This window comes from Lontra canadensis, unplaced genomic scaffold (genome assembly GCF_010015895.1).
Source record: "Lontra canadensis isolate GAN:19392208 unplaced genomic scaffold, GSC_riverotter_1.0 scaffold69, whole genome shotgun sequence".
NCBI classification, from domain to species: domain Eukaryota; kingdom Metazoa; phylum Chordata; class Mammalia; order Carnivora; family Mustelidae; genus Lontra; species Lontra canadensis.
Window position 1 is genome coordinate 375,379 of NW_022631063.1, and position 20,834 is coordinate 396,212.

At 41.7% G+C, this 20,834-nt stretch overlaps 1 pseudogene; it reads left to right on the forward strand.

Moving 5' to 3' along the window:
- Positions 1-8,128: 8,128 nt before the first annotated feature.
- On the forward strand, positions 8,129-8,809 carry LOC116880875 (annotated as a pseudogene).
- The last annotated feature ends 12,025 nt before the right edge of the window (positions 8,810-20,834 follow it).

Sequence of the window (20,834 nt, forward strand, 5' to 3'; positions counted from 1 at the left end):
GGCGCCTCCCCCGTGTGCCGGGCGCGGGGCTGCAGCCGGGGCGCGCAGGGTGCAGGGCCCCCGGGACGCGCGGGCGGGGCTGCGAGAGCTGGAGCCGGGGAGAGCCAGCGCCTGGCAGCCGGCGCGCACAAGGTGGTCCGCCGGAGCGGAAAGGGACCTTGGCGCTGCCGTCCCAAGGGGTCTGCAAACTCACGCCTCACTGCTGGCAGCCCAGCTAAAACCCAGGCCTCTGTCTTGTGCTAGTGAAAGTCTGTTGGGAGGTAGTGGGGGTGTTCCAACCTTCTGGAAGGCAAAGGGAGAGAAAAGGTGATTGTTCCTTTGTGAATGGCGCTTAAAGGCTAAGTAGCTGAATTCTCCCTCCGTAGGGTATTTCCAGCTTGTCTTGCAGGCTTACCTTCTCATAAGATGCCAAAAATAACAATAACACTTATGTGGAACTTACTTTTCCCCCTGGGAGCTACTCTAAGGATTTACTGTGTTTATTTTACAGGGAGAAAACCTAGGCACAGAAAGGTTAAGTCACTCTGGTCCGAAGCACTCAGCTAGGACTTCGTGGAGCCTAAATACAGAGTCCGGTGTTCTTAACCGTCACTTCACATGGTTTCCCATCTTTCGGTCTTGCAAGGAGAGTTTAGGGAGGAGAAAGTGGTTGCACGTGGCTTCTTCCTTCCTCAGTTCCCACTGTGCCCTGTGGATTCCTCCCTCCCTCCCTTCCTTCCTTCTTTCCTTCCTTCTTTCTTCCCTCCCTTCCTCCCTCCCTTCCTTCCTTCCACCCTTCCTTCCGTCCTTCCTTCCTTCCTTCCTTCCTTCCCTCCTATCCTCTGTGGCATTTATTACCATTTATTCTGCCCACTCCCCCAAATACTGGAGCGGCTGCTTGGTGCCAGACCCTCTTCTAGTTGCTCGAGAGAGAAGTGAAACAAGATAGATGAGGCCTGTGCATTTAGCACTTTCAGTATAAAATACTCTGGTAAACATTTGCCTTTAGGGTCTCGTGACACTTACTTCCTTTCTTGAGGATAAGTACTCCCACCCCTTTAAAAGCCTCTTCAGCTTGGGTTCACTGCACTGGAAAAGCAAAGCTTCTGTGCCCATAGAGGTAAAAGATTAAACATGCAAAGTCCTGTGGGACATTAACACATGTTTATGAATAAACTCAAGTTTTCATCCTTTATCTCAAGTGCGGACTTTGCTTTCCATCTCAGGGATCTTTTTCCCTCTTGACCACTGGTTGCTCATGACACCTACCTAGGCTCGCCCACACCCACCTCCAGAGGCTCAAACTGAACTCCTTTGTCAGTTTCTCCCTGCCCTTCTTGAATCATCTGGGTCTTCGTTAAAAGCATTCCTGTTCACCATTCACAAAAACTGAAAACTTCAGTCACCTCAGGTTTTCTTCTCTATTCTCCTACTACATTCACTCGGCCACTACTTCCTCTCAAATCTGCCTTTACAAGTGTATCTCAAATCCATCCACTCTTCACTTTCCCACCTGCTCAAAAGGTAAGTCAGTACGGCTTCTGGAAACTGTGAGCTGGCGCTGTGAAAAGAGCCATCCAGCAAGGACTGTCTTCGCTCTCAGTGGTGTTCTTTTCTTTCTCTCTCCTGTTCATTATGCTTTAATTCTGAGGACCATATGAAGGTAGAATATATTAAAAACTACAAAAACCATAAAAATCTGTATAGAAAAACCATTTCCTTAAGTTGATGGCCAAATGTTAAAATGTTATTTTTCATTTATAATCATTTATATATACATTTATATCATTCATACCATTTATAATCTTGTCACAGTCCACTTAATGAAGTTTGGTTAGATTTCAGTGAAATTTATCCTACTGAGTAGTTTCTTTTCTCCTGGGATTGGGGAGGGGGTAATTTTACAACAATGAGTATGTATGGTGTAGAATTTCATGCAAATGAGGTGTGCCAGCATTGTGGTAATTTAAACAAAAACAAAACAAAGACTAATGCACACACTTGCTGCTGCTCAGATCACTGCAGCTTCTAGGGTCCATTTTCTTTCACTGATTTAAAAACAAAACAAACAAAAAAAGTTGTGCCTGAAATGAATTTTGATTTTTTTTTTTTTATAAGTAGCTGCCTGGTTCCTGTGTCTTGTAAAATACAGGCACTTGACCCTTAGTGTAGCTTCTGTTCAATTTTATATCACAGGAACAGATTGATCTGATTTCTTGGCCCTCAATCTTGAATTGGCCACACCCAGGGTCCTAGGTCAGTGGACTGAAGACTTTGTCTAAGATGACAAGGGCAGCTCAGGGGATGTGGGGGAGGGTCCTCTAGTCTTCTCTGTTGTTTGAGGTTTTGATCTTCTCTGGGTAAAGAGGCCATTTATCTTTGTAAACACAAAACACTTTTGCTTTCTCCAGGTTTCTCTTAAAGGCAAAAGTGGAAGCAAATAAAATTTTACTGATATTTGAGACTCTTAAAAAAAGAAAAAAAAAGTTCAACAAAGACTACGGGAATGGTGCCATGTTGGGAGCTCAGTGTTCACCTCTGCTCTCTCACCAGTTTGTACACAAAGCAGTGGGGGAGGAAAGCCACAAGTCATACCAGCCTTGGGGAGGGAAGGCAATATAGCTGAGCCCTTGCTTAACCTCCATGCCTGTCCCAGCACACTGTATGTTCAGCAAGGGGAAGCTGGAGGGAGGAAGGCTTACATCCACGGGACAGGTAAACTTGTTCTCTGGAGGTGAGACGCTGATGAGACACAAGTACCTTCCCACTCTTCCCATTTCAAGGTATTCTTTCCCAAATCTCCCCTACCCCAACTTCTTTATCACGTCTTCCAGTCTTGTTTTTTCAAGTCCCTAAGGAGCCAGCTGGCCAACACATTCGCCACCACCTGTGAGTCAGTGTTGATGTTGTATCAGGCCATCTCTCTTCCCAGACAAAATGGAAAAACAGCTGTAATAAAAGTTCTGTCCCTTAGGAAGATTTCTCTTCTATCGTATTTCTGGGCATCCCTGGATGGGGCTGTGATGGGAGCAGCCATCCACTTAGGACTGGTGCCAGCTCATTTGGCACAAGGCTTGCTCTTCCCTCCTGTTACCTGGCCCTCCAGCACTTCCTGTGAAGCTACAGGTGTGTCCTAAGAGACATGGAACCATCCAGAAAGCCATCATGAAGACTAAGCTCTCTGTTCATGTGTTTTTCTTGTGCCTGCTCGACCATTCAGGCTCTCCTGACATATCTTTTTTTTTTTTTTAAGATTATTTATTTATTTATTTATTTGACAGACAGATCACAAGTAGGCAGAGAGGCAGGCAGAGAGAGAGAGAGAGAGAGAGACAAGCAGGCTCCCCGCTGAGCGGAGAGGCTGATGCAGGGCTCGATCCCAGGACCACAGGATCATGACCTGAGCCGAAGGCAGAGGCTTTAACCCACTGAGCCACCCAGGCGCCCCTCTCCTGCCATATCTTATAAATACTATTTTCACTTCATAATGGGATGCCTCTCTTCCAGAAAAGACATGTTGGAGTCTTAATCCCCAGTATTTCAGAAAGTGGTCTTATTTGGAAATAGGGTCTTCACAAAAGTCATGGGGTTAAAAAGAAGTACTTGTGGGGGGGCTCTAATCTAACATGACCGGTTATAAGAAGGGGAAATTTGGACACAGAGACAGACATGCACACAAAGAAGAGGAGGTAAAAAGACACAAGTTCATGATCATCTCCAAGCCAAGGAGAGAAACTCAGACCAAGTTCTTCTCTCACAGCCTCCAGAACTGTGAGATAATACACTGCTGTTGTGTAAATAGCCAGTTTGTCTTACTTTGGTACAGCAGCAGCCCTAGCACACTAATATGCTTGGCGTTCCATGATCATGCTTTCTGTCTCTACCAGGACCCTCTAAAAAGAGAGGAGTTGATTTTGACATAGTGAATAATTGTAGACTACTGTAGCCAAAGTCTAAGATAGGCCCCAAAGTTTTGGGGGGTATTTTATTATACATGAACAGATAACTAATAAATTGGCAAAGAGGGCATGACTTTGTGCTAAAACTCCTAGGCATACACTCTGTGATTGGGGGTTGCCAGAGGCTTTGTGAGGTATCTCCAGCTGCCACAGACATGTCTAATAACTATTGTGTCTGCGAGGTCATTAAGATCCAAATGTTTCAACATTTATTGACTACCAATGTGTTCTGAGCATTTCCCTAGACCCTGGAGAATGAAGGGTGGAAGAAAATAAGAATAAATGGGACATTTCCAATGACCAAGAGTTGAAAAAATGAAAACAAGAAATGATAAGTGAAGAAAAAATATCTTAAATCCTTTTTTGTGATCTTGGGGGTTGGAACCAGAGGCGTGGAAGAAATGGGATCTCACATGTAGAAAGAAGGGAGAGAAGGTTAGTGAGGGCAGAAGGAGTGGTAAGGGAACCAAATAGACTTTCTTCCTTGGCCTTGGTTCTGGAGGAGAAGTAAACTAAGTACTAAGGTTGTTTTTTTTTTTTTTTTAACCTTCATTTTAAAGATTTTATTATTTATTTGTCAGAGAGAGAGAGAGAGAGAGAGACCGACCCTGTGCACAGTCAGGAGGAGCAGCAAACAGAGAGACAGGCTCCCTGGTGAGCAGGGAGCCAGATGTGGGACTCGATCCTGGGACCCTGGGATCATGACCCAAGCTAAAGGCGAAGGCTTAACCCACTGAGCCACCCAGGTGTCCCAAGTTCAAAGGTTTTTATTTGTTCTTTTGCTCAGTGGACACCTAACCGCCCCCATAATTTGCCCCACTTATCTGGGGATGGACTCCTGCTGCCCAAGCCAAATCTCACATCTCACCTCTTTTAAAATCCAGATTAAAACTCACTTTACCAGTTACCTTCAACACTGACCCCATCTGTTTCTGTTCAATTTTCTGCTTTTCCTACCAACTACAGTTTGGAAGATTATTCCGCTTGTGTCCTAGATGAAACCTATTTGCAACAAAATTTACAATAAAATATCTACCAAGAGTTATATAAAAGATAGATAGCTAGCTGGGTAATTCTATGGACTTAGATGTAAGGAAAGAAGAAATTTGGGGCCAAAGGAATAACTGCACGCAAAGGTTGAATGAGAGAGTGGGAAGATGTTCAGGGAATATTTATTGGGTTTAGTTTAACCAGAATCTAGGGTGTTTGAGAGTGTTGGGAGATAAAAGTCAGTTGTGGAACTTTCTTTAGTCTGAAATTCAATATTTCGTATGTACTAGGGAGCCACTGCAAGTTTTTACCAGGAAAAGGAACCAGCTCATACTTGAACTTCAGCTGTGAGAATCAGGCAGTAGTATATGCTAGGTGGGTGAGAGAAAGAACAACTAGAGAGGGGATGAAGGTCGACCAGCTCCACGTTGCAAAATTAACTGGCCAGGTGCTTCTCTTTGTGAAGCTTCTCGTGAAAAAATTTCATCATGTTGATTTGTACTTATCGGTAACTCTCTAAAACCTGTTTCTCAGCTGTGGTTTGGTGTGTTTTCCTTGCCCCAGTTATCAATAATGCTAAATAAGGCATTCTTGGTGGTGGTGACCACTTGGTGGTCATGAAAGGCCTTTTGCTGCTGTCAGACCAGACACCAGCCAAAGCGGGAGGACATTTCTGTGCTCTTCTGTTTGTTGGTGTCCTTTGGCTAGTCTGTGTTTTTGTTTGTTTGTTTTGTCTTGTTTTAATTTGGAGAATTTGCTTATTTTAGTCCCTGACAAATAATTCTATGACTTTATGAGCAAATGTGTTTAAGATCCTTAGAACCGCATTCTCACTCAGTGGCTGTGGCTGTGATGACCTCTCCTCCTTAGGGTTTCCCAAACTTTAAACCCATGGTGGGGGTGCTGCTGAGTTAGAGGTGGAGTGGAGCAGCCAGGGGTTCATGGTTGCTGTCATGGAAAGGAAGAAGTAGCAAGGATCAGTAGAACATCATTTTAGTTTACAGCAGTAAACTAAAGGAGAGATGTCATTGGCCATGGGAGAGACCACCTATTCTCTTCTGAGTGGTAGATCACATAATCAGAAATTCCTGTGTCAGAAGACTTCCTGATTTTGTTGTGTACTGTTTTCTGGATCACAGTAGTAAGTGGGGAGCAAAGAATTCATGTTTGTATTGGACTAGCATGGAAAATAAGACATCATCTCTTTTTTTTAAAAATTGTGGTAAAATATATATAACACAAAATTTATCATCTTAACTGTTTTTAAGTGGACAGTCATTTATTTTCATCTAGACTAGTTCAAAGTTTATCATATAATTTTATTTACTTATTTATTTTAAAGATTTTATTTATTTATTTATTTATTGAGAGAGAGAGAGAGAGAGAGAGAGTGCCTCTGTGTGAGTGGGAGATGGGGCAGAGGGACAGGGAGAAGCCGACTCCCCGCTGAGAGGAGCCCAACATGGGGCTGGATCCCAAGACCTGGAGATCATGACACCCTCTGAAATCAAGAGTCAGAGGCTTAACCACTTGATTCACCCAGGAGTCCTAATTTATCATGTAATTTTAGCAGGTTAAGCATACAGCTTAAAATTCTTCATTTATGACTCTCCTTGGTCTTGCCCAGATGGTGGAGTTCAACTTTATTCCTCTCATCATGTACTTTCTGGACTGGCATCTGGTTTCTGCGGCTTGAACTCAGTGCTCTTTATAAAGGCGATATGGCATGGAAAATAACACTCCGAGGGAGACTGGATCTTCTTAAGGATACCACATGGGGTCTTTGCTATGGGTGTATGCAGAGAGCTTTATTCTGGTGATATTCCCCATGTTTTGAGAGAAAAAAGGACAGTAGTTATAGTATTTCAGACAGAAACTACACCAGCTGGGAAAAAGTTTGATAAGCCAGAAGCTTCAAGACAAATGCAGTCTAAGAGGGATGGTTGGATGCTATTTAGCTCTACAGCTGGAAAGAATAATTTTAGGTGGATGTATTTACCAAGTCTCTATAACATGTTTCCATATATCTATCTATCTATCTATCTATCTATCTATCTATCTATCTTTACCCTCCCCACTCCAGACCAGTTTTACTATTTTTTTTTAAAGATTTTACTTATTTGTTTGTCAGAGAGAGAGAGAGAGAGAGCACAACCAAAGGGAACAGCAGGCAGAAGGAGAAGCAGGCTCCCCACCGTGCAAGGAGCCAATGTGAGACTTGATCCCAGGACTCTGGGATCACGATCTAAGCCAAAGGCAGATGCCTAACTGACTGAGCCACCCAGGCATCCCTGGTTTTACTACTTTAGATATATTTTTTTTCTAATGAACTCCCTATGAAACTTGAAGACCACAGATACATTGTATATTTCTTTATGTACTATATGTTCTTTCTATATCTTTATATATAAGATATATATATATATATATCTTAAGATATATAAGATATATATATAAGATATATATATATAAGATATATAAGATATCTTTATATATAAGAAACAATTTTTATATATAAGTAACAATTTTTTTCTTTTTGCCCCCAAGAACCACTCCTTTGGGGTGATATGGAAGAATGCTTGCTTTAAGGTTAATGCACAGTTCCAACACGAATGTGGCAAGTACTCAGAATCAGCAGACTGTCGTGACTCCTTTAGAGCGCTTGTTCCAGCATGCGCTAGCTACACTGGGCTCTTTCCGGGAAAGCTAACCTCTGAAATCTCAACTCTGAGAAGCTGCATATGCTCACAGAGAGTGGCCAGACCATATATGACAATTGGATTCTGACGCACAACCTTTACAGTAACCTGCCCAGAGTGGCTAGGTTTCTGACTTGGAACTAACCAAAAAAAGATTAATATGCTCCCCAATCCAATCTTGCAGGATATTTCACTTCTAGTTAGCCTGCCTCCTGTTTTCCCATGTCAATAATTTCCAATCAGAGCATACTTGAAATCTCCCTGTCTTCTTCTTTTTTTTTCTGTTAACCTATAAAGCACTCCCACTCCCCTGCCTACCTTTGAATCCAAATGCCAAGTGATGGTGGTTAATTCCCTTCCTATATTAAGTTCTGAAAAAATAGCTTTAGATCGTTCTTATTTGGGTGGTCTTTGTTTATTTCCATAATATGGAATGAAGGTGTAGCCATGGTAGACCTTACATGTTTAAAAAGACACCATAAATAATAATCATCTCATTTCTCTACTCCAGTATTTCAGCAGCAAACATACCTTATTCATTGGTCTTTGTTTTCTTCGAGCACCCCAAAGACTGTTACAACATCATTTGTTTCATCCTCTATCAGCCACAGTATCTTAATAATTTAAATGACATGTCCACATTTTGTGGCCATTTGACTGTAGCAGTTATAATATTCAAAGATGCTTGGAAATTGAGGCAAGACCTAAAAAATATACGTAAGTCACTTGACAGGAATCTTATACAGAAAAATACCCGACTACTGAGTTTGTTGAATACTTAACTTGACTTTGACTTTGACGGCACCCAAGAAAAGTTTCAGGGCTCAAGTGAATACTTCTTGAGGATTCCATTACAAACATTTCTCTCTTAAAACAAAAACAAAAACAAAAAACCAAACATTTATCTCTTTCTAGTTAAGACTTTCTGTCACATCCACCAGTGTGTTAGCATTAATATGTTGGTGGCCAAACTATAAAATATTTCACAAGAAACAGTGGATTATGAGCTTGGTAAGAAGTATTAAAAAACAAAATTCAACTGAGTAAAGTGGAAAACTAATTGGCTTTATTAATCAATTCATCAATCCAGCAGCATCCCATCTAGCAGATAGAAGGAAGCTCTGAGAAATTGTACATGATGAAGTGTCTTTATAGAAAGGAGGGTGGGACAAGGAATTTATTAACAAAAGAAAAAGAGAGGACTATTCCAGGTAAGATAACCTCCTCTTACGGGGAAAGGTAGGGGGTCTTTGAAATGGATCCCCTCTTTTTCCATTCAGGGATGGTGAGTCCATGGGACTGATTACCTTCTTGGTGCTGATCAGAAAATTCCCCACTGTGTCAGGAAGACTACATTTCTGGAGGAGGTTGGAACAGCAATTAGATTAGATATTAAGTCTTGGTTAATGTGGTAACTTGGTAACTTGGTTTATGTGGTTTCATTTGAGGTCTGTGGTGTTCTTTTCAACAGAAGATTGATTCTAAATCAGATCATGTGGTTATGAGTAACATTGCAAAGACCACCTGAAGTCTTTTGGGTAGAAACTAGATGATGGCCATGAGTACTACCATCAGAGGTCCTCAATGGGCAACTCAGCGTTCTGGCTTCTATTAGGAAGACCAAAAAACTTCAACATGGTGAATGTACTATATAGATTTACCATATGTATTTTAGAAAAGCTTTTTAACGTTCTCTGTATAACTGTTTATTTACGTTTAGCTTTAACTCGATCAAGGTTCGTACTTACTGAAATGCTACGTTGCCAGGCAGTATGAGATACTGGGAATCTCATCGTGAACAAGTCAGGTCCATCACGGAGATCACAATGTTTATAAATGAGTTTACAATTGCTAACCCATCCAAACTTGCTAGCAAAATCCAAGACCAAATTCCGGAGTTGACTGGGCTTTATTGGCCCCCCCAAAAGCTTTTTTTTTTTTTTTTTTTTTTTTTTTTGCGGGGAATCTGAGGAAGAATATTAGATTTTCCAGAGGCCACATGAAGGCACTGAGCTATGGTCTGATGTTTCAGAGTGGGACAGTACCCTGAGGGCCCTTCCTCCCATCCCCCCATTCTCCCGGGGCTTGCTATCTTCTCTTCTCATTGTCCCTTCTGTGCCAAGTATCCCCTTGCGTAATCTTCCTCCAAGTGAGTTCTCTCAGGCAAAGGCCCCACCTCTCCACCCCTCTCTCCACTCTCAAACTCCATTTATTCTGATGAACAGACCTGATTGGACCTACACTTTTAACAAGACTTTTGAGGCCAGAGTCCTTCCAGAATCTCAAAATTGGTGGTACATAAACCCTGTGCATACCTCTGTCACTGCCTTTACTATATCGAAATGATACAGACGCAGAACAGAAGGAGAACACAGAAACAACTCCTTCTTCCCGGCACTCGACATACCACCCAGAAGGCAGAGTGAAGAAGAGGAAAGAGTGAAGATTTGAAAGTCAGACAAGCCTGGGTCTGTCATCTAATTATTATATGCCCGTGGGTCTTTTTTTTTTTAACCTACTTCACAGAGTTGTGGAGATTTAATGAGATAATAAATGAGTAATTTCAGCTACTCTCAGAAGCTTTCCATGTTGACGATTGCTGCACATATATCTTCAGTTGGGATCTGCCTGCTGGGTCCTGAGCTCTTGGATGTCCCAGCCGGGGTCACTCAGGAGCCTATCAGAGAAAATGTAGCCAGCAGTAAGCTAATCATTCATTATTGCTAGCATCACCCACACTCACTCCCCAATGGTCCCCCATATGCCAAGCTCGATCCTTGTCCATCAGGCCCCATCTCAGGGAGAAGTATCTTCTGCCACATTGCCCAAGCCAGAAACCTAGGAGTCCTCCCTGATGTCTGCTCATTCCTGACCTTACACATCAGCCTCTTTAATATCTCTGTTATTTGTCCACACCCCGCTAAGCTCAAGACCTTCACGTGAGCTCAGGCCTTCTCTTCCCATCCTAGTCACTGACTGGCTTCTCCTCTTGCACTTTCACTCCAGTGCAGCCTCTGTAAACCTTCCCATCTACAGTTAATGGCTTCTCCTGCTGAAGGACAAAGCTGGAGTTCCTTTATACGGTCTGATCTCTGCTTAACCCTGCTTCTTACCACTTCTCCCCACCTCTCCCACCTACGCTAAGTTAGGGGCACTTCTAAGCATTGCTGCTCTCTGCTTTCCTTCCAGATCTTCAGACATGATGCTTCCTCTGCCCAGTACTCCATTCCACATTTTTTATCGGGCTAAATCCTACTCAACCTTCTGGACTGTGGTGTCAAGCTCCTCTGAGAAGCTCTGTCCACCACCCTGCCAGGTGAGGGGCTTTGCGTCTGTGCTCCTAGAAAGCCTCATGCCTCGCTTCTTTTAATGAAATGCATTTACTCTGTAATGCAATTATTGTTAAACTTAAGCAAAAAAATACAAAACCCTGTTGGTTACTTCACCAGCAAAAATGGGTTTCTTTGGGAATAGCAGAGAATTGCCGTTGGAGACACACTAACTATGGCAAAACCAAACACAAGTCTTCAGAACAAAGGAGACAAACACTGTTTTACAGAGGAAAGGGGAATGTTGTGAGGGGGTTTAATGAACAAACAAAAAAATCTATTGGAGTAAACTGGGAGTTGGAAGTATAGTGGCCCTCTATTGGCTGAGTTGTAACAGTCTCTCATTGGTTGGGCTGTTGAGGGCGTGGCGGGAGACTTTCTTCCTCTTGCTGGGATAGTGAAGTAGTGTCTGTGTAAGTGCAGGGTACATCTCTTCCTCTTCCATCTGCCAGTGATGAGGAATGCTGCTCGTGGAAGCTCCCCCTGCCAGTCTTCCCACTCCAATCTAAATAAGACTTCCTAAGAGGAGATTCCTATTATTATGCTAAGAAGTTACAAATAGAGCTACCCTATGACCCTGTAATTGCACTACTGGGTATTTACCCCAAAGATACAGATGTAGTGAAAAGAAAGGCCATGTGTACCCAATGTTCATAGCAGCAATGGCCACAGTCACCAAACTGTAGAAAGAGCCAAGGTGCCCTTGAACAGACGAATGCATAAAGAAGGTATGGTCCACATATACAATGGAGTATTATGTCTCCATCAAAAAGGATGAATACCCAACTTTGGTATCAGCATGGATGGGACTGGAGGAGATTATGCTGAGTAAAATAAGTCAAGCAGAGAGAGTCAGTTATCATATGGTTTCACTTACTTGTGGAGCATAAGAATAACATGGAGAACATTGGGAGATGGAGAGGAGAAGTGAGTTGGGGGAAATTGGAGGGGGAGACAAACCGTGGGAGACTGTGGACTCTGAGAAACAATCTGAGGGTTTTAGAGGGGAGGGATGTTGGGGGTTGGGTGAGCCTGGTGGTAGGTATTAAGGAGGGCACGTATTGTACAGAGCACTGGGTGTGGTGCATAAACAATGAATTTTGGAACACCGAAAAGAATAAAATTAAATTAAATTTAAAAAAGAAAAAATAAATAAGACTTCTTTTTATTAATTTTCGCATTACGTAATGTAATAACAGCTAAGGCTACAGATCCCATGTTGTGTAGTGGAGATTCTTCCAAGTTCTTTAATTGTATTAGCTCATGTAATCTTCCCAACAACCCTATGCAGTAGGGACTGTGACCACCTCTACTTTACAGGTGACACACAGAGAGGCAAACATTCCTCTCAGTATCACACAGCCAGCATTTGCACCCAAGAGGTCTAACTCCAATCCACATAATTATCTACTATGCATTTTTGTATCCAGTGATCTCCAAGGATTTTGTCTATGTTGTTCACTCATATACTCTCAGGGCCTAGAATAAATTCTGGCACGTAATAGCAGCTCATAATGTGTTTACAGACTCACTGAATGAATAAATGCTAATTCATTTTTGTCCCTCCCTTCTGAAGGGCCAGGGACTGGGTTTTATTCTGTTTATTTCCAGCAGCTGGCCTGGTACCTGGCACATAATGAAATTGTCAACCTTGTCTTTCTGCGTAGGTTCATTGCCGCTCTGAGTTCTAAGATGCTATTTTGTCTCTGTGCTTTTTTGAGACCCTGCATCCACTCTACCACTCCATAACACACTTTGCTGCATGTCAGTTTTCAGCGTGTATAAAAAAAATCTGGTCAGCTGCTGCTTGACAGCTGGAAAAACAGAGCTGCACTGGAGCCAAACGATTCTGTAGCTCAGATAAGCAGGGAGGAGAGCCTCCTGCCTCAAGCGGATATGTGGGCAGAGAGCTGAATCATCGAGTTCTTCGCGTTCCTTGGAAAAAGAGAACTCAAAGGAATATTACACAACATGGAGAAATGAGAATAAGCAGAGACATAAAAATTACTGAAAGGTTGAAAAATACAATCTACAAGGTTAAGAATAGTTGTGAGAGGAAAAAGCTGTGGGTCAGTCTTCCGGTACCCTGAAGGTCCGTGCGTGAACAGGTTCCAGTCTGAAGGATGTTGAACAGATGTTTGCAGGAAAAAAGGAATGCACATGCAATAATCTTAAGCTGCCCTTTGAGGAGCTGAGACAGAGGGGAGAGGACAACTTTTCTAGGGGAAAGACAGCCTAGGCTTCAGCCAACCCTTATTAAAGAATATCCTTGAGTGGCACGTGACCTAGGAAGAAGGGAAGGGGGTCCATGAGTAATGATGGTGTTTTCCGGGTCGTAGTCTATTTGGCAATTTTCTTTTCCCTTAGATTTAAATCCCAATAGATTTTTACAGTGCATTGCAGAATTTCTCGAGAAACTTTGGAAGCTTCGGGTAGGGTGGAGGATGGGGGCAGGTCAGAAATTTGTGGTCATGCGAACAAACGTTCTTTGTTCCAATCGCTGGGTTATATGGTAGCTAACACTGGACAGATGCACACATTGGTACAGTAGAGAGAGTATGGGCGGGTTGCCCACTCAGGCTCAGCCTCATTGTCTTTTTGGAGCAGTACTTTACAAGCAGTATTTAAGGGTTAAAGAGGTAGGGGGAATAAGTAAAACATTTCCAAAAAGCTCATGGTAGTCTCCACAAATGAGAGTGCAGTTGTCATTAAAATTATTCTTCACAGAATACCTGGGTTGCTCAGTCGGTTAAGTGTTTGCCTTCAGCTCAGCCTATGATCCCAACATCCTGGGATCAAGTCCAGGATCCTGCTCCATGCTCAGCAGGGAGCCGGCTTCTCCCCCATCCCGCCTGCTGCTTCCTCTGCTTGTGCTCTCTCTCTAACCAATAAATAAATCTTAAGAAAATTGTTTTTCACTAGTATTATTTTAATTTTCCCTCTAGGATTCTGGGGAATTGCCCTGCCATGACAAAGGTTAAAGTAGATCCCAAAGTCAGAGGAGCTGATGATTAGAAAGAAGGGACTGGATTGGTTTGCCAGCGGGAGTCACTGGCTAGGAGAGACTGCGAGGAGTGTCCTATCGGGCAGTTTGTCCCACAGGCGGTGCTGGGGCTTGGAAGGGAGGTGCTATCTAAGTGGTTGTAGGGATGAATGCCCTGGGGCAGGAGGCCATCGTTGCACAGAGATGTAATCTCTCGTTCTTTCTCTCAGGTTCATCTTTTCTGCCCAAGAATGCACGCACTTTACAGGCAGGGAAGAGATCTTTGAAATGCTATTTATAACCTTTCTATTTCTTTCTCAGGGTTCTCAGGAACTAAGACTGTACATAGGGACAAAACCCATGCAAAAATTCAAGATACTTAGATTGCTCAATATGTGTAGAATTTTAGATAACTACAATTCATAAAAAGTATAAGTGGCAAGAGTTTCTTTCTACCCAATGATTTTGTGCAACTCCTGACATGCTAGTTCTGGTGCAAACCATGACAGTCCTCGGCCCTACAGAGACCTCCACCTGACAGCTGTCCGCTCCTTGCCAGATCTCAGAGGCTCAAGAATGCACGGTGTCTGCATCTCTGCCCCCAGTGTCCGGCCGTCCTCTCTTGGCCAGACAGCTGCTTTGAAAAAGGAGTGACCAAGGCATTCTCACTTGTGAGGGGAGTGAAATAAAACCGCCCAGGCAAACCAGGTTTTCCAATTAAAGTCCATGGATCTTCCTGTTTTCCCGAGAAGAGCCTCTGTTTTTTTCCTATACTCTATTGAAAGCATTGCTGGTAGACAGTTCTCGGTGACTATCCTCCCTGTTGTTTTGAAAGGCGATGCTTAGTAAGTAGGTCGTTCGTTTAGCAACTTCCCTTTGAAGTTTTAATCAAACACAGAATTTACTGAAAAAACAAACGACTCTTATTATTTTAGTGGGAATTATGAACTTAACTCACACACACGTTAAGATCAGTTTTCTGGACCTCTTTTCTATGCAGACCCCCATTTAGGAAGTTAATGCTTGTGTACGGGGGAAGTACTTTTAACTAGAGTTAATGGAATATATGCCATATGGATGTTATTTCTCTTAGGCATTCACTTAATGATTGGGCAACCATGATCCTTCCCGATGATGCAAAGGGATAAGAAAACAGGTATGTAAAGGTTAGATTTGAGCCATGTGGCATTGCTGATCCTTGACTGTTTGTGATTTATAGTATGACGATTTAATATAGTACAACCCAATATGTCTAAGCTTTATCCATAAAACAATACATCCTAGACTGTGTCAAATATAAAATTGATATTGAAATAGTAACATAGTGTTATTAAGAAAATTTTAAGAAGATAAGTCCAAATATTGTTTTAAATATACTAGCAAAACAGAAACATAATACCATGTTCCACGCTATAATAAACCAGTACTTAATGAGAGAAGACACTATTTTATTTTGTACCCTGTAATTAAATATCAGTCTTCTAATTTATACAAATATATTAATTTGCTGTCAACCCTAATGTCAATAACATTTTATGAAATGACTCTTTATTGTGTTCTTTGAATCAGAGGTTAGTTGTATTGAAGAGATGCGGGAAATCTTCCTGTATCTCACCGAAGACTGTGTAGTTCAACAAGAAATGCTTTACATTTTTTAACTACTCTGTATGAATAGTGCTAACACAAAATTAATAAAAAGTGATCAGTAAAAATTTTAATTCACCATTATAATGATAATTCCAAGAAATATATGAAACATTTTGGCATTGAAAAAATTCTGACTTAGGTCCAAACATAACCCCCTCCCTTGTATTTTTATGGTAATAGTTCAAAATCTAAATTATGCCAAAGATCTAATGTTCTTTTTCAGTTTGTGTGCATCTAATAGACAGTCTTAATAGGAAAGAAGGAATTCTTTCCCTTCAGTCAAGATGCAATCATTCTATGATTTTGCATTTCCTTGCTTTCCATGGAAAAAGATTTACATCTTTTTGCATCTAATAGACAGTCTTGATAAAGAAGTTGTATCTGACAGCACTGAGCCACATAAACTTAAGGAGGAAACTAACAGGCTCACCAATCATGGAGCAAATCTTTTTCCATGGAAAGCAAGGACATGCAAAATCATAGAATGATTGCATCTTGACTGAAGGGAAAGAATTCCTTCTCTTCCTATCAATTCCAGGAAGTTAGATGAAGACCTCTAATCTTGTAAGAGATAAATACCTTCAAATGCTTGAGTACTTTTTTTACCAGAGACTTTCCCTCTGGGTGCTGCAGTTCAAGATTTTTGTTTTGTTTTGTTTTCTTGTGATAACCTTTAAGATTTCCTTTCTTTTTTTTAAATTTAAATTTTATTTTTTTTTAATTTTTTAAAAAAATTTTTAATAAACATATAATGTATTTTTATCCCCAGAGGTACAGGTCTGTGAATCGCCAGGTTTACACACTTCACAGCACTCACCATAGCACATACCCTCCCCAATGTCCAAAACCCCACCCCCTCTCCCGACCCCCCTACCCCCCAGCAAACCAGGAATAGTTATACTTTAGAGCTCATGAGAAGTCTCTGCTTTTTAAAATTTACTTTTTTAATGCAAGTATAATTATATACACTGTTATATCAGTTTTAGGTGTGCAATATAATGATTCAACAATTCTATACATTTCTCAGTGCTCATGAAGATAACTGTACTCCTAATCTCCTTAATCTATTTTCCTTTACCCACCTCCCCTCTGGCAACCACTAGTTTGTTCTCTGCATTGAAGAGACTGGTTTTTTGTCTCTCTTTTCCCCCTTTTGTTCAGTTGTCTTGTTTCTTAAATTCCACATATGGGTGAAATCATATGGTATTTGTTCTTATCTGATTGACTTCCTTCACTTAACATTATATTCTCTAGGTCCATCCGTGTTGTTGCAAATGGCAACATCTCACATTCTTTAAGACTACATAATATTTCGTAGATGTCTCCATTTTCATTAACAGGGAGCATTCAATTATAGCCATTTCTCATGGAGTTCTGTGTGATGCGATTTGACCTCTATCCATTGTTTTCAGGCTCTCTATCAGTATTCTTGAGAAACTGAACACACCTTTGTGGACAGTCCGGGGTATGCTCTTCTCCCTCACATCAGTCTCCAGACTCAGCCTTTCCACTTCCCGGCCCCCAGCACCACTCAGTAGCGCAGGCCCCCAACCCTTCACCTCCTCCAACTCAGTCTCTCGGTGCTCCTCGCCCTCGTCACCCCCAACCCCTCTGTTGGGTCTCTAGACTCTGCTCGGAGAGATTGTCCTCAAATGCAAGTGTGATCCTATTGTTTCCAATCCTTTGAACATTGTCTATAAATTCCTTTGTAACATCACCCCACCCCCCTGCCAACCCTGCCCCTTCTCAGTGTGGCCCTTTTCTTCATTCCAGACCTTTGCTTGTGAACAAGAACAGTACACTCCTCCGGGACCTCTCTCCAGCAGCATCCCTGGTTTCCTGCACCCAGACAATCCCTGCTTGCTTGTGAAGTCTCCGCTTGGAGGCTGCTTCCTCCAAGTCATGTTCCCAGATCCCCAAAATCTGAATTCTCTGAGAACCTCCACCTTCCTCTCCCCATAGCTCTGATCACACAAGATGACTGTAATCTCTCTGCTCTGCCCTTTCTGGTTTTTCAGCTCCTCAAGGACAGGGCCTCTTGTTTGTCCTATTCACCATTGTATTCTCAGGGCCTAGCACAGAGCCTGGCTCACAGTAGGCCCAGAACACCTGCTTGTTGAATGAATGAATACAGAGAGACAGGGAGACAGACAGGCAGACATACGCACAATGGCACTTTGGGCAGAGCTCCTATCTTTGAAGAGCTTATAGGCTGCTTTACTTTCCATATGTTGGAAAACTATGTCGGATAATAAAAAGAACAGAGCTTTTATTTTTTTATTATATTTTAAATTATTTAAAAAATTTTTTTAAAAGATTTCATTTATTTATTTGACAGACAGAGATCACAAGCAGGCAGAGAGGCAGGCAGAGAGAGAGGAGGAAGCAAGCTCCCTGCTGAGCAGAGCCCAATGCAGGGCTTGATGCCAGGACCCTAGGATCATGACCTGAGCCGAAGGCAGAGGCTTTAACCCCCTGAGCCACCCAGGCGCCCCAAGAACAGACCTGTTAATTAGATCTGGATTTATATCCCAGCTTTCAATTTCCCAGTCCTGTAAATTAAGGTGATTTATCCAACCGTCTTGAGATTTAATATATGAATCAGTATAAGGATAAAAGATGTCTACCTCATGGGGTTCTTATAAGTTCTAAAACAAGATCCATTAAACATGCTCTAACAGGCTTGTGGTAACATTAGCCTCCTTTCTCTACTGACATGCAGCCCTGTTCCCACTTAACACAAATCACTGCTCACCTTTCTGTGGACTCGAGGTGCTGTTCCCTCACATATGTGACCACAAGCTCACACAATTAAAAAAAAAATCATACTAGGAAGACATTAAGAGAGTTTATTCATTTATTGAAAACAATATTCATAAATATAATACACTAAAAACGGACACACACATGAAGAATTTGTAAATGTTTGAAGCATTGTTTATCAAATACCCTATCTTACTGAATAGGAGAAGTAAATTTTTCAAAAAGATTTTATTTATTTATATGTCAGAGAGAGAGAGAGCACACAAGCGGGGGGAGAGGCAGGCAGAAGGAGAGGGAGAAGCAGACTCCCCACTGAGCAGGGATCCTGATGAGGGACTCGATCCCAGTACCCCGAGATTATGGCCTGAGCCAAAGGCAGATGCTTAACCATCTGAGCCACCCAGGGGTCCCTAGGATAATTAAATTTAAAATTAGATTTCAATGGGCAGAAAACGGTTTTACAGTGTAAGGTTCAAATTTTAGGCCACTCTTAAATTTCATTATGTATTACTTTAAGTATTAATATTAATGGAGTAAACTTAAAATTTTACTTTTCTAATATAGATTTTAAAACATTGAAATTATACATTTATACTTGGTAATAATGATATAAATTTGAGATCAAAATTTTTCTCTAAATAATAATAGTAATTATTCACTTTACTTGACTCTGCAATGAGTTAAAAGATATGCAGAAAAGAGATCCAAGAACTCCTTCATTCCTCTTATTTTTTCAGTGAAAGCATAGACCCTGAACTAGGACACAACGAAGTGAGCTGAGATAGCCTGATTCCCCCCAAAATTTGCAACGCAAGGGCTAGTCTTACACGTGTTCTTCACCGCCTGGATTGTGGCTGATCATGGCCAAGTGTTTTGATGCTGTTGGTTTGGCTCTTAAATGAAACTGGATCCTGACAACAAAGTTCAAGAATTATTGTCGGCTTCTCTGCATAACTTAGAAGCATCTCCAAAGGCATATGTACTATTGCCCTGGCAGACATATAGACAGAGTACGGTGTAACACCTCCATCCTCCATGCTTGGCACGTTTATGTGAATGTTCATTTTTATAGCCGCTAACTTATTAGCTGTGGATTACGTTGTCACTTTGTGTGTTACATTTCCAAGCGTAAGAAGTGTGAGTGAGTTCTAAGACATGTGAAATGAAGGATCAGCTCGCAAAAGCTGGTCTTGAAGGCATCAGAGAGTAGGGATAAAGACTTCATCATGCAGCTCGTACAGCCTGCCAATTCTTTGATTGACAGCTCTCTGTATGGCAAGTCTTGAGGGATTGGGTATTTAAATCTTAATTACAAAAAAGTGTTACAGAATACTAAAAATCATTCAAGGAAACTGGAAGGCTCATAATGTAGCATTCCTCTATTAATCTCTTATACAGAATAAAATTTGATTGACAGGATCCATACAAATAGTGTAAAGAATTTTAGGAAATCAGTACAAAACTGAAGGGAAAATTTTAAACCATGTGCCATAAATGTGTCCTCTTTTATAAATTAAATTGCTCTACAATTGTATACACACAAATAAAACAGATTAAAATGAGCTTTATTATAAGATATAATCCTAACTGGCTTGAAGAGCTAAAATCTCAGTAACAAGTTTCAAATAAACGAAAATACAATACAAATAGCTGCTTTGCTTAGGAAAAAAAAAATGCAAGAACTCTATTACAGAAAAAAAAAAAAAAAGGAGGAGGGTGTATTCCAAAAGACAGAAATAAAACAACTGTAGAGAAAGAATTTAAAAATAAAAATTGAAAAACATTCAGGAGTACCAGTTATACTGTTGCTGTTCTCAGCTCCGTCACTGCCTTATCAATTCATTAATTCTATAAACCCTTACTGAGAGACTGCTCTGTCCGCACCCTTTCCCAAGGGCAGAGATCATGGAGATAATGACAGCAGGGTCAGAGGCCCGCAGGAAGGCACTCGTGAAAACGGGTGATTGCAATAGAATGTCTGTCATTCACATATAAAAGCTTCGGTATGTTTTGTTCCTCTCTCACCCCATAGCCTCCCTCCATCTTTCTCCACCTTGCTTTTCCCTGGGGAGGCTGATCTGTACAGACTACTGGATTAGTGGGCTTCTTTGCCCTTTGGCTTCTGGTTGGGTTCAGCCAACAGGACCCTGGCAGCAGATCAGAGGAAGGGATAAACACGAGGTCAGGAATTCAATCTCCTGCTCCTTCAGCAGTGGCCTGTCTTTGTCTGTCGACCAAAAGTCACAGCTTCTTTCAGGTCATGTTTTCAAATTACACATTTGAATGTGCCACCTGTTTTCCACCAGGCCTGGACAGAAGCACTGTGGGAGCGCAGTGGGTAGAATTCACAGAGGAAGTGGCAGTTGAACGGAGTCTTTAAGGAAGGGTAGGAGTTTCTGTGGAGATGGGGGAGAACTTCAGTGTGGCTGGAACACAGGGCAAATGGAAGAAGGGAAGGAAGATTCGAGGTGGATGGTGAAGGGCC